We start from the raw sequence: 12153 nt of genomic DNA, 5'->3' as shown, positions 1-12153 counted from the left end.
AGAAGAAGAACTCATGGGCAAAAGCTATTTTCGCAACCCTTTGGCAGCCTTCACAAAATGGGTCATAACTGGGTCATAACTTCCTGCTCGTAACTCCAAATCAGGTAATTCTCGAAGATTCGGATTCTAAACGAAATTTCCTTCGATTTGATATATTAATTCGTGTCAGGGAGGTTCTCGATGAGGGAGATAAGCGAGTTTTGTCATACCCCAAATTTGTCCTACCCCTTATTTCTATCTGGCTTAGACTTCCTATTTCATCTGCATACCTCCATTAGGGCATTAACATAACTCATGCATCATTAATATCTAAAAGCATGTGATCAAAGGTTATAAAGCAAGCTGAGTTCCACTTGGATCTTGGCACAAGGCATTTGGTCATCATGAACTTCATTGAACTCAGGGCTTCTCAAGAGATCAAATATTTAGGTGGTTCATTAAGGATTCAGATAAAGAATAAAGTCGTGAAGTTGCCTATCAAATAAAGGAATTAGAAGTTTTGGGTATGTGCTCATTAAGGCCCATTAATTGAAGATGGAATTTAAGTTCTATTCTTTCGGTTACTTGGTGCGTGTCATGCAAGTTTGATATGGATTAGAAGATTGAATTGAGGCCAATGTTTCTTTGACAAGTGAAGTCGAATTTGGATTCATTAACACTTTAAAGTCGAATTTGTGTTTACATTTGTTAAATGAATCGAAGTTTTCAAGTATACAAGGTTGGAAGATAAAGTTGAAGGAATTTGGAATATTTGCAAAAGCTTTATTACTTGAAGTTCAACATTCGATTCAAGCTCATTCAAGTATTGTCCAAAGGTTCTCATTCATTACAAGAAGCCCACTCAAATTTCATTACAAAAATCATACAAAAAGAATACACCATTCAATGCCCTTTTACAAAGTTCTTTCACATTACACTTTCAATCATGTCCAAAAATCCAAATTTTATTAAGGAACCATTACATTACACCTTCCATTGAAAATTACAAAAATAATAATGATTGTTGGACCAAAGTCAGCACCCTATCCTAAACCCTATCTTGTTTCTAAGTCAGCTTCATTTTGCTTCCAACAAGCCATTTCGCTTCATCTTCACAAGCCTCCTCAAAATCTTCAAGTATATTTCAATCTCCAAGGCACCATATGTCTCTTCACATCCATATCAAACCATAACTCAATGCCTGCATAAGAGAAAACCAGTTCAAGTCATTAGACTTGCTAATTCTAACCTACAGCAATCAACCACAATTCAAATTTCAAACCATACAATCCAGCATACGGTTCGGAATAAAACACATCACAACATTCTAATTCTATAGTTCCTACACCTACATGAATAAATCCACACTGCCTATACTTGCTACATCAGTGCACACGTCAAATACAAGTCCAATCCATAACTTTAGCCATCTTTCCATTGTCCCAGTCAACCACATAACATGTATCAAACTCAGCCCTCAAACCAACCCAGCATAACCTAACCTTTAACCAATTCAATCCAAAATACTGATGCAACAAGTCCGTATATACAAATAAAGCACAGTCTGCTAATCTCTCCTAACATTTCCCTAACAGCCATCATATAACAGATCCAAACAATTTCAAAACTACAAAAAATCTAGCAGAGTCAGTTACATAACCATTCTCAAAAAAAACCTCTAACAGAAAAAACAGTTGCAAACAACCTAACTGTCATAACTTTCCAGAACCTAACAACTAACTCTTCACTAACAGAAAAAGGAGGAGAAAGAGAATTTGAGATATAACAGGAGAACTCACCTCATAACAAAAAAAACTCTATCAATCTTGACCTTCTCTGAACCTTCTCTACACACGCATACATCTTCACACTTCGGATCCTATCATCATCCTCTACCACATCTTCACACTTCTGATCCTATCATCACCCTTCAACCTCCACCTCCGTCACCATTCCCCCATCCCAAAACTTCTTCATCATCATTCATATACCAAGAGAAAAAGAATCAGGAAATTGGAGAAAGCAAAAGAGAAAAAGAATCGTAACTGAAAAAAAACAAAAAGTGGAAACTCACCTCAGAACCTTCATCTTTCTCTTTCTCGATTCATCTTCTTCAACGCGCACCAGTAATAACACAAAAGAACCTACATTCCACGATTCATTCATCAGTTCTCCAATCTTGATTTCGCAGAAAATGTAACAGAAAATCAGTATTCAACAAATCTGCAAGAAGTAGCAACAATCTTCATCGTCATCAATCCGCAAGAACAACGCTCGGCATCTTCATCAACAACGTCTTGGAACCGCGTTGCTTCATAACTTCATGCTCTGCAACAACATCATCATCATCAATAACGAACAAGGAGAAGATGAGAGAGCCACGGGATTGAGCTGAAAGAGATAGAGAGAGTTCGAGAACCGAAACGGAGACGAGAGACTTGCGCAATGAGAGGGCTGAGATTCCGCCGCCGTGAAACTTTCACCGGCACAATGAGTTGAATCGAGAGAGAGAGCCACCGTACCGCCGCCGTTCGTTTGCGAGTGAGAGGGAGGAGAAGCTCAGAGGATTTGAATCATCACAAAACGTAACCCTAATTCCTCTCTCTGTTTATTTGTCCAATTTGCTGTTAATTGAGTTTAATTAGCATTAAGTTTAATTAATCAGAATTAACATGAAATCAGATGTAATTAATTGACATTAATCATGCATAAATTTGTTGAATTGGACTCAATAAAGCATGGGCTCTAACACGAATTTCTCTTCACACCCCCTGTAATCTGGCCCAATGCGCTGCTAAGTGGAATTTAGTTCAATGCCTTTTTACTTTTTCACCCCCTGGTAGACAGATTTTTGTTTACTTGCAACATTATTTTCTCTTTAACTTTTGCTTCATAAATCATTTTCTCATGAAATAAAAAATGGATAAACATATGTTTTAGATACTTCTATGTGTGTAAATAATTGTGGTATTTTTTATAGATTTTTAGAAACTAGTTTGCTATTTTAAATAAATCATTTACTTTGGTATGTTCATGTTTCTCTTGATTTTGATAGGTTTTGCAAATTAATTTCGTTTAACACTTTAGGAACAGAATTTAACCACCAATTTTTGTATGGTTGCTGTAGACTAACCCATGATGGTGTGTATGAAAAATGAACTCCTAATTCTTTGTTTTGATTGGTATTTGGCTAGTGTTGTTCGACTCGATTAACATGCGTTTTTAATAGATGTTTGTGACGTTTGTGCTCTCAAATTGAAATGCATTTATGCAATGGCGTTGGTTCTTTTTTGTACATATAATTAGGGATATCTAGAGGTCCTAAAACCTGGAATTGAAAATTTAGATCATGTTTTCCTATTTTACTCGATTTTTCTTTATCACATGTAAATAACTTGTTTTTTGTTGACGATTGCACCGTAACTTGTACAAATGACCCGTAATTTTGTGCGGAACTCCTTGGCATGATTTTGTGAGTGTTTAGGCATCTATTATAGGCCATTTACTACTGACTTGTACCATTTGATTACATGTTTCTAACTTCATTCACAATTTGAAACCGTTTAGCTAGTATTAACCTAGTGTTGTCTAGTTTTGGTTAGAGTTTCGTATTGCTTCATGCTAATTGACTAATATAGATTAATATAGGATATTAGAACTAGATGATTGAGTTTTCTACTGACTTGAGGCCTAGCTCATTGTGTTCACTTGCTTTTTTTTTTGATTAATTGATGTTTGCCCGCTAATTGGTAAGTAACGATGCATGCGATGCTTTGACGACTTCTTGTGGATGTTTTTGTAGGGTACCGTGATGCTTTTGTATTTGATTTGGGACATTCAATCCCATGTTTTTCTACTGACTTGGAGCTTCTTTCTCTTGTTTCCATGCTTAGCCTCTCATTTCTTACTTTGATTTTGATTACATCTTGCTATTGCTTGCCATGTTCCCTTAGACTCTTCCTTCTTTGCTAAGAGGAATTGAGATAGGATAGGTATCCTTGACCTTAGGGCCATTAGTAGATTAGAATAACATAGATTAGAATGGTAGATCTAGTTCCCTTTTGCATTCTTTTTCTTTTTCAACTCTTTAAAACATTAATAAAAGGAAGATGTGAATCACATTAAGCAAGTGATAGAGAAATGAGTGGGATTCATTCCCTAATCTATTTCTCAATCACTTAGTGGCAGAGAAACGAGTGGGATTCATTCCCTAATCTGTTTCTCGGTCACTACTTAATGGGAGAGAAACGAGTGGGATTCATTCCCTAATCTGTTTCTCAAACATTAATTAATGGGAGAGAAATGAGTGAGATTCATTCTCTAATCTGTTTCTCAAACATTACATAATGGGATGGAAGTGAGTGGGATTCATTCCCTAATCTGCTTCTCGATCATTATACATTTTATGTGATTCGAATCGTGAAGTAAATTCCCTTAAAAAATACACAACCCAAAAACACTTTAAAACATCTAACAATGGTTCAGACTAAAGCAAAGTAGAGAAAGTGGTGAGTGGCCCGGTATTGGGAACTGTTCATCACTCATCTATCTTAAAAGACACAAACCAAGCATTTCTTTTTCTTTTGCCTCGTTGGCACCTAAGGGCAATGTCATTTCCGTTCAGACGCATCGTAGGTCTTTCCTTATGCAAGAACGCGAACGTTGACTCCGCCTAACTAAAAAACACAAAACAAACAGAAACTCTTTAGCCGAGCTACGGTAACTCTGATTCCTGAAAAGGATACGTAGGCAGCGGGGTAGGGCCCGTGCGAGTACAATTCTTTATTTTCCCTACATTTTGCATTCATTTCGCATTTAGACATAGACATAGTATACACCCTTTAGATAGAAACAAACATAGGTGGATACCATCGAGTACGATGGGCGCGAGGGGTGCTAATACCTTCCCCTTGCGTAATCGACTCCCGTACCTAGATTCTCTGGTCGCAAGACCCTGTTCTTATCCTTTGTTAGGTTTTCTGATATTCCTTTCCCTTATGGGATAAATATATTGGTGGCGACTCTGTTCATTTTTCGCGAGCGTGCAACAAGTTTGAAGATTGGGAATTCTTGCTGAAAGTGAAGGAAAGAGGCTTACGGGTTTGATGGAGAAGAAGGGGAAAAGTCCGGATTCTTGGCTAAGGTAAGGGGGACTCTTTCGATTAACATCTATTATCGGGTTATGGATAATAGGACTGATATAGATATATTATTTCGTATCGATTGAGTCATATGATAGAGTTAGGGATTTGAGTCAATTTGGATGATGATTGATCATTTGGCTAGAATCCATGATGTTTGTGTTGTTGTGGTTAAAATTGATAAAGTATGTGTAAATACTTGTTTGTGATGTTTGATTGTGTTTGAATGTGTTGTTGAGGCATGAAATGACATGGAATAATTGTGAATTGATTCTGTTTTTTTGTGTATGGTCGAAATGATTCGATTTGGGTTGTGTTGGATGGAAATAAGTTGCTGTCAAAAGTGCTTTTTTTGCTGTCAGGTGATGTAACCGGTTACGGCTGTGAAAATGGGGTATTGGGGCTGGTTACGAGTTCGTAACCGGTTACGGTGTTGTTCGTAACCGGTTACGGCTGAAACTGTTTTTGAAAATTATTTTCGTAACCCGTTACGGCTGAAAATGTTTTTGAAAATTTGTTCTTCGTAATCCGTTACGCTTTTTCTGTAACCCGTTACGGCTGAAGGTTTTTGAAAAAAATGAATCATTTTAGAAAACTCATAACTTTTGAACCGTTGGTCCGTTTTGTGTGCCGTTTCGAGCAGGATAAAGCTTATGAGATATCCTTTATGTTAGGATGATGAAATGATTAGTAGCTTGAGATTATTTCACGACTTTGCTTGTTTTGATGAATGTTGTGTTGTGGACATATATGATGAGATGTAACGACACAAGCAATGTTTAAAACATGATTCATGTGAATATCTTGTTTGTTGGATGGATGGCGTATTGTTGACATATATGATGAAATGTGACAATATAAGATGTTTTGAAAAACTTTATGAGTCGTAGACACCCATTTATTATTACACAACTCAAATAATTAATGAAATTCTCCCGCAACATTCTCTCCTCAATTAATGATCAGACTAAAATATGATGTGTTCTTCCCATCACAAACCACATTAAATATATTATGTCTCCCATATAGACAAACATCTTACAGGCTACTCAAACTTCTAAAAATATATTATCATATTTTTGGATTTGCAATGCGTCTTTGGGTGTTTTGATTCTAAAATTCAAGCACGTCCCAACTTATATTCACAACCCCTTACTTTTCCTCTTCATCATGGCATCTTGATTGTATTTTCTGAGACGTGGCACGAAGATACTATTAGCCTCCATATATCACTTGGCTAAAGTTTCCCTTCCCCCTAAGATTTTCCTTAGTTTATATTTTGATACTTGTCAATTCAGTATTTGATTTGTTTGTCATAGTCGAGTCTCCTTGCATAGTTACACATTCTAAGGTCGAGCACTAAATCGTTTTTACGCATGCATAAATTGAATTATTTGCTTATAGTCAGCGCAATATAGTTCTAGATAATTTTTCAGAGTTTTGGTTCAAGAAACACATGAAAACATGATGCAAATCGCAACAAGTCTCGATTCAAATAAACAGCTACTAATTGATTATACTTAACAGGACCAAGGAGACATAAGTTAATTCTAACTAAACTCATCCAACAATTCATCTTTTTACTTGAAAAAAGCCTCTTATATTGCCAACCTTAGTATCTAGATTGAATGTATGAGTCATATACACCCATTTATCATTACTAAACTCAAATAATCAATGAGAATTTTCCTTTAACATAACTTTTCTCAATTAATGATCACACCAAAATGATTTGTTCTTCCCATCACAAACGACCTTAAATACAGTATGTCTCCACTATACATAAGCCTCTTGCATTTTACTCAAACTTCCAAAAATATCTCATCGAACTTTTGGATTTGCAATGTGTTTTTGGGGGCTTAGATTCTAAAATTCAAGCACATTATAACTTATATGTATGACCCATTCCTTTTCCTCTTCATCAGGGCATCTTGATTATGTTTTTTGAGAGGTGGACCAAAGAGACTAGTAGCCTTCATATATCACTTGGGTAAAGTTGCTATGACTCCTAGGATTTTCCTTAGTTTATGTTTTGTTGGTTGTGAATTTAGTCTTTGATTTAATTGACATAATTGAGTCTTATCACATAGTTACACATTATAAGATTGAGCGCTAAATCATTTTTAAGCACGCATAAATCTAACTATTTGCTTAAAGTTAACGCAATAAAGTTCTACTCAATTATTTAGAGTTTTGGATCGCGCCAAGTCTCGATTCAAATAAATAATTCATTTTTGTTAAAATTTGAATTTTTTGAAGTGAGACTTGAATCTGAGAATTGACAGACTCAAATGAAAATTGAACGTTAAAATCAACAACTGATTCTATGTGTTTGATTCGAATCATGAAAAAGGTGACTCGAATCAAATATGAAATCTAAAAAAATGATTTTACCTATGTATTTTTTATTCGAATCACAAAAAATCCTAACTCGAATCAGGGAGTTTTTAACACTTCATTCACTTTGTTAACTTGACTAAAGCCATTTTCTCTTAACTAGAATCAAATGGATACTTTTCTCTTATTTTTGTGCATCATCACCGATACATATATAAATCATTTGTCAAAATCCCTCTCATAATATCTATGATTTGAAAACATAACATGCATATGATTGTGTCAATCATAGAAAACACCTCACACTTTTCTACCAAACGTTTTAAAATCATTTTAAGTTTTTGTTTTGATATTGCAACTAAAATTTCTTTTCATCTTCAACCTCTAACTTTTACTATTTTTGTTTAGTTTAACTTCTCAACCTTGGGTGTGAGGTTTAGTTGAGGAGGCTTATTTGTGGTTAACTTTTTTTGTAGGTTTAAATATTTTAAGTTAGCATCTTTGTGCGGTTGTGGCTGGGATTGAAAAATCCATCAATAAAAAAGGAGTTTTTCTCCAAGATTACTTTGATAGAAGTGTGTGAAAGTTTCTACAAACAGAGATGAAATTTCTATTGTCTTCAAACAAATTAAGGCTCATACAAAGAAGCGATATGACTTAGGAGTTATTGTTGTGGATTTGAAGCTTGGAGGTGAATTCATAAATATGGAAAGTGAAAGTCAAGATTGAGCGAAGATCTTGTAGAGATCAATTTCAGAAGTTGAATACATTCGATGAGAAGAATCAGTAAGAAGATTGTTTAATTTTCAGGATTATCTTTAATCTTGTGATTCTAATAAAAGACTTTGTAAAAAATTTCAAATCAAAGTGGAAGACTATATTTTTTAAATGTGAAGTCATTGGAGAGTGGATTAGGCATAAACCTAGGAGGAATGTGTTGAACAAATATAATTGTACGCTCTCTCTCTCTCTCTCTCTCACACACACACATACACACATACTCTCTCCCTCTATCTATCTATCTTTCCATGTCTCTTTTACAATATGTTTAGGTTTTTATTGTTTTCATCGAAAATGTATGACATTAGGTTTTACCTCCTTCTTTGTGATTAAACCTAGAAACTATAATAATAAATTTCTTAATCAATTGAATAGTTTTGATTTACACATCTCGTTTAAGACAAATTTAGATCAATTGAAGCGTTGACTTCTTTAGTCTCTTCATTTTCGTTTATTTTTTATGGTTTATGTATATATGGCAATCATTTCAATCAAATATATTTTACCTAAAACTCCTCTACACTGGGAGATTTTATTGAACTCTGGTTTCAAAAAGAAAACATTCTTGCATTTGGTCTTTTTGGGAACAGTTTATTCAATCTCCCTTCTAGACCATTTGAATCCATATTCTCCCACAATATTGGGGAGATGACTATGAAATTTGATGACATGTCATGTGTGTTTCATTTTTTCATCCAATGTTGTCTTTTGGACTACACTAAACTGGAAAAATTTTAAGTGATTGAATTAATGGTTGACGTGATTGAATCAAACTTGAAGTAAGCTAGTGGGAAGTTGAAAAGACTAAGGGATGAGAAACCTTAATTTTACCTTTAGAAATTGATTTGTCTGTGATCTTAAGTTTCAATTCTCCTCTTGTCTTCTAGTCCCCTTTAGTGGCACAGTGCAATAGGAAAAGAGGGACGAAGCAGCAGATTAATGAATGACAGAGAAGAAGAGAGGCGTAGCGAAGGAGCGACAAGAAAAGGGGAAAAGGAGAGGCAGAGAAACAAGTGAATGAGAAGATTAAAGAGAATGAAGCATTTTTTGATAGGTGAATTTGTGAATGGAAAGGGCATACCAACATGAAACATAGAAAGAAAGAAAAACTAAAGGGTGAATTTGGGAATGGAAAGAGTATACCTGTGCGAAATAAAGAGAAACAAAAGGGTGAATTTGAGAATGAAAAAGGTATACCTGCGTACAAGAAAGAAAGAGAAACAAAAGGGTGAATTTGAGAATGGAAAGGGTATACCAGCATGAAACAAAGAAAGAAAGAGAATTGTAAGAGTTCATGGTTCCCAAGAAAATTATGATGAATTTTTATACTGAATTAAAAGTAAAAAATTGAAAAAAGAAATAGGTAAAACATTAAAAAAATAAAATAAGAAAATAAAAAGTGGGAAAATAATGATTAATAATATAAATTGAATGGCGCTTAAAATCGACACAACATTACTAAGCTGACATAATTTGTGCTTTTTTTTTTCGTGATGCCGTTTGCAAGTGCAATCAAATTCTTGAAAAAAAATTAAATAACAATGTTTAAAAGAAAACTAAAAAAACCATGTTTTGGGGAAATTTACCAAAGTGTCTAGGTTTGGCAGCACCCCCTGGAGTAGGAGCCATTTAAAATGGCGCATATGTGTGCTTTTTAGGTGTATGCGCCATCTAGGATGGCGCCAATGTGTACCCTTAATTAGGGTTGCCATCTCATATGGCGCCTATGTAGTAATGTATTTTTTTAGAGCAATATGTACTGAACGATAGTGAAAAAAAGTCAGAAACAAACGATTTCATTAATTAAAAATGACGGATACATTAGAAAACAATAGAAACAACAACTAATAAAGGGAAAATTAAAGTACAATTAGTTTCTGTCATCACCGTAACGCCCTTCGGTTCTGCATCTAGGAGCGCATATATCACGTTGAGTACGTGTACGGCGAGCCCCGCCCCTTCCCCTTTGCGGTTCCTGTTGTGTTTGTGTGGATGGACATGGAAGTGTTCCGTCAATAATTTCGGTGTCAAGAAAATCGTCAAGGCCACTGTAGCGTCTCGGAAGCCGACTGTCGTAAAGTCGGTTACCCATTTCCTCATAGCTTTGAAATGGTGGTGGGGGAGGAGGTGGAGCTACCACTTCTGATTGGTAGCACTCCGTGGCACTTGCACTGCCTTGATAAAAGGCAAATGTTTTAGAGGGTGTTGCGTAGCCATATGGGCTACGGTGGTGAGAGGCTTGTGATATGAGTGGGTCGCGGTGGTCACTTTCATCTCGTGGACCAAAGTCGGGACTTAGTTAGATTCTTGAGGAACCAGCCTCGTTGTGTTGGCTGAATGATCTAGAGGAGCTTCCTTCTTGGTGTTGGGTGGGTCGTATACGATTTTGGAAAGGTGCTTGACTGCATGATTAAATAGTGGTTGGGATTGGGTTTGAAATAAGCTGTGTTGTTGGTATTGGTCTTGTTGTTGGTAAAGTGGTTGGAACTGAATCTGGAATGGGTTGTACTGTTGGTAGTTGTGTTTTTAGGAGCTGTATTGGTATTGGGTTTTTTCTTGGTATTGGGTTTGTTTCTGGTATTGTTGTTGTTGTTCTTGCTACTGTTGTTGTTCTTGTTCTTGTTCTTGTTGTGGGATGATGTAGTTTTGTTGGCGGGGGTCTATTAATTAGAAAGGGTCTGCCACAAATAAATTGGGGGTGGTAACAGTTCTGTACCAACTCATATATTGTCTTGATGGTTGTATTTCAGTATCACTAACAGGGAAGTTGAGGACATGGTTGCTACAATTTTTCCAGATACGGCGCCTTTCTGGAGTGAATTCCTTCCAGGTTTGGACACTCCATTGATGATTGAATCGTTTCATGTGCCACTCTCCCAAATCAGTTGGAGGATCAGGGATACCTTGTTGCATCCTGAACTGGAGTTTGACTCGATCACTATGATGCATCTCGACGATGTTGTACCTTAGGATGGTCGTCTTTGTTGTCCAAATAGCGGCATCTTCGGCGTTAGGTTCATGATCGAGTTCCAAGTATGATATCCAAATGAACTGCATGTACAAAACTTAATAATTAAATTGGTCATATAATAAAAAAAGAACGTGAAAGATGAAGAGATTAGAGATAATACATCCTCCGGTCGTAAGTGATCAAGAAGCTAGTGGTAAATCACGATGTTTCCCCTCAGATTCAGGCTGTAGTTCATTCCTTTTATGCAAAATCTGAAATGCAGTATATATTTGTTAGCTGAAGTAAACCTTAATGATTTTATTTGAATTAAAATAAGATTCAAATACTTATTTTTTTGCGTAGGGGAACCTGTATTCGCCGTTGTATGCGGGGGCCAGTATAGGCATTCTCCACCAACCCCACATTTGGACCAAGAGAGCGCATCCATAGAACGTGCAAGAATCTTTCTTAGCGTTCTTACATAGGGATTGATACAGCAATAGCCAGGACAACAGACCCCCAACTATATTGACCAACTTTATCAACATCAAGAAGCAAACGTAAATACATAAAATTAACCGTTTTTCCAGTAATTTCTAGAAATAACACGTTTCCGAACAGCAACATCAAGTAACACCTAGTTTTCATCAGTTTCATTAGTTCAGATGAATTTTTCGTTCAAATGAAACTCTTTATAATATTCCTTAAGGGCCTTTAGGTTGATACCCTGGCCCCTAGCACCTTCATCACCTTCTATAAAATCAATGTCCAATGCTTGCTCGCAAAGGGCATTGACTTGTTGGACAGCCCCATTAACGGTCTTACTTGTTACCAGAAGGCCCAACAACATGTATACATCTTCTAGGGTTACTGTACATTCCCCGGTTGGAAGATGAAACGTGTGAGTTTCTGGTCTCCATCGTCATAACAAGGCCAGTACAAACTTAAGATCAATGGTTTGGTTAG

At 36.0% G+C, this 12153-nt stretch overlaps 1 long non-coding RNA gene across 3 annotated transcripts; it reads right to left on the bottom strand.

Annotated features, from left to right (window-relative positions):
* Positions 1–430: 430 nt before the first annotated feature.
* On the bottom strand, positions 431–2811 carry LOC131628328 (uncharacterized). Of its 3 annotated transcripts, XR_009291751.1 has the most exons (4): positions 2399–2746; positions 2054–2307; positions 1779–1950; positions 447–1180 (listed from the first exon to the last, which is right to left on the bottom strand). It is a non-coding gene; the product is annotated as an uncharacterized LOC131628328 (long non-coding RNA). The 3 variants fall into 3 exon arrangements; XR_009291752.1 differs by having other exon boundaries at positions 431–1180; positions 1779–1947; positions 2054–2811; XR_009291750.1 differs by having other exon boundaries at positions 432–1180; positions 2054–2801.
* Positions 2812–12153: the final 9342 nt, after the last annotated feature.

Source organism: Vicia villosa, unplaced genomic scaffold (assembly GCF_029867415.1).
Source record: "Vicia villosa cultivar HV-30 ecotype Madison, WI unplaced genomic scaffold, Vvil1.0 ctg.000442F_1_1_2_unsc, whole genome shotgun sequence".
NCBI classification, from domain to species: Eukaryota; Viridiplantae; Streptophyta; class Magnoliopsida; order Fabales; family Fabaceae; genus Vicia; species Vicia villosa.
The sequence above is the reverse complement of the archived record's forward strand: the minus strand, read 5'-3'. Positions and strand labels throughout refer to the sequence as shown.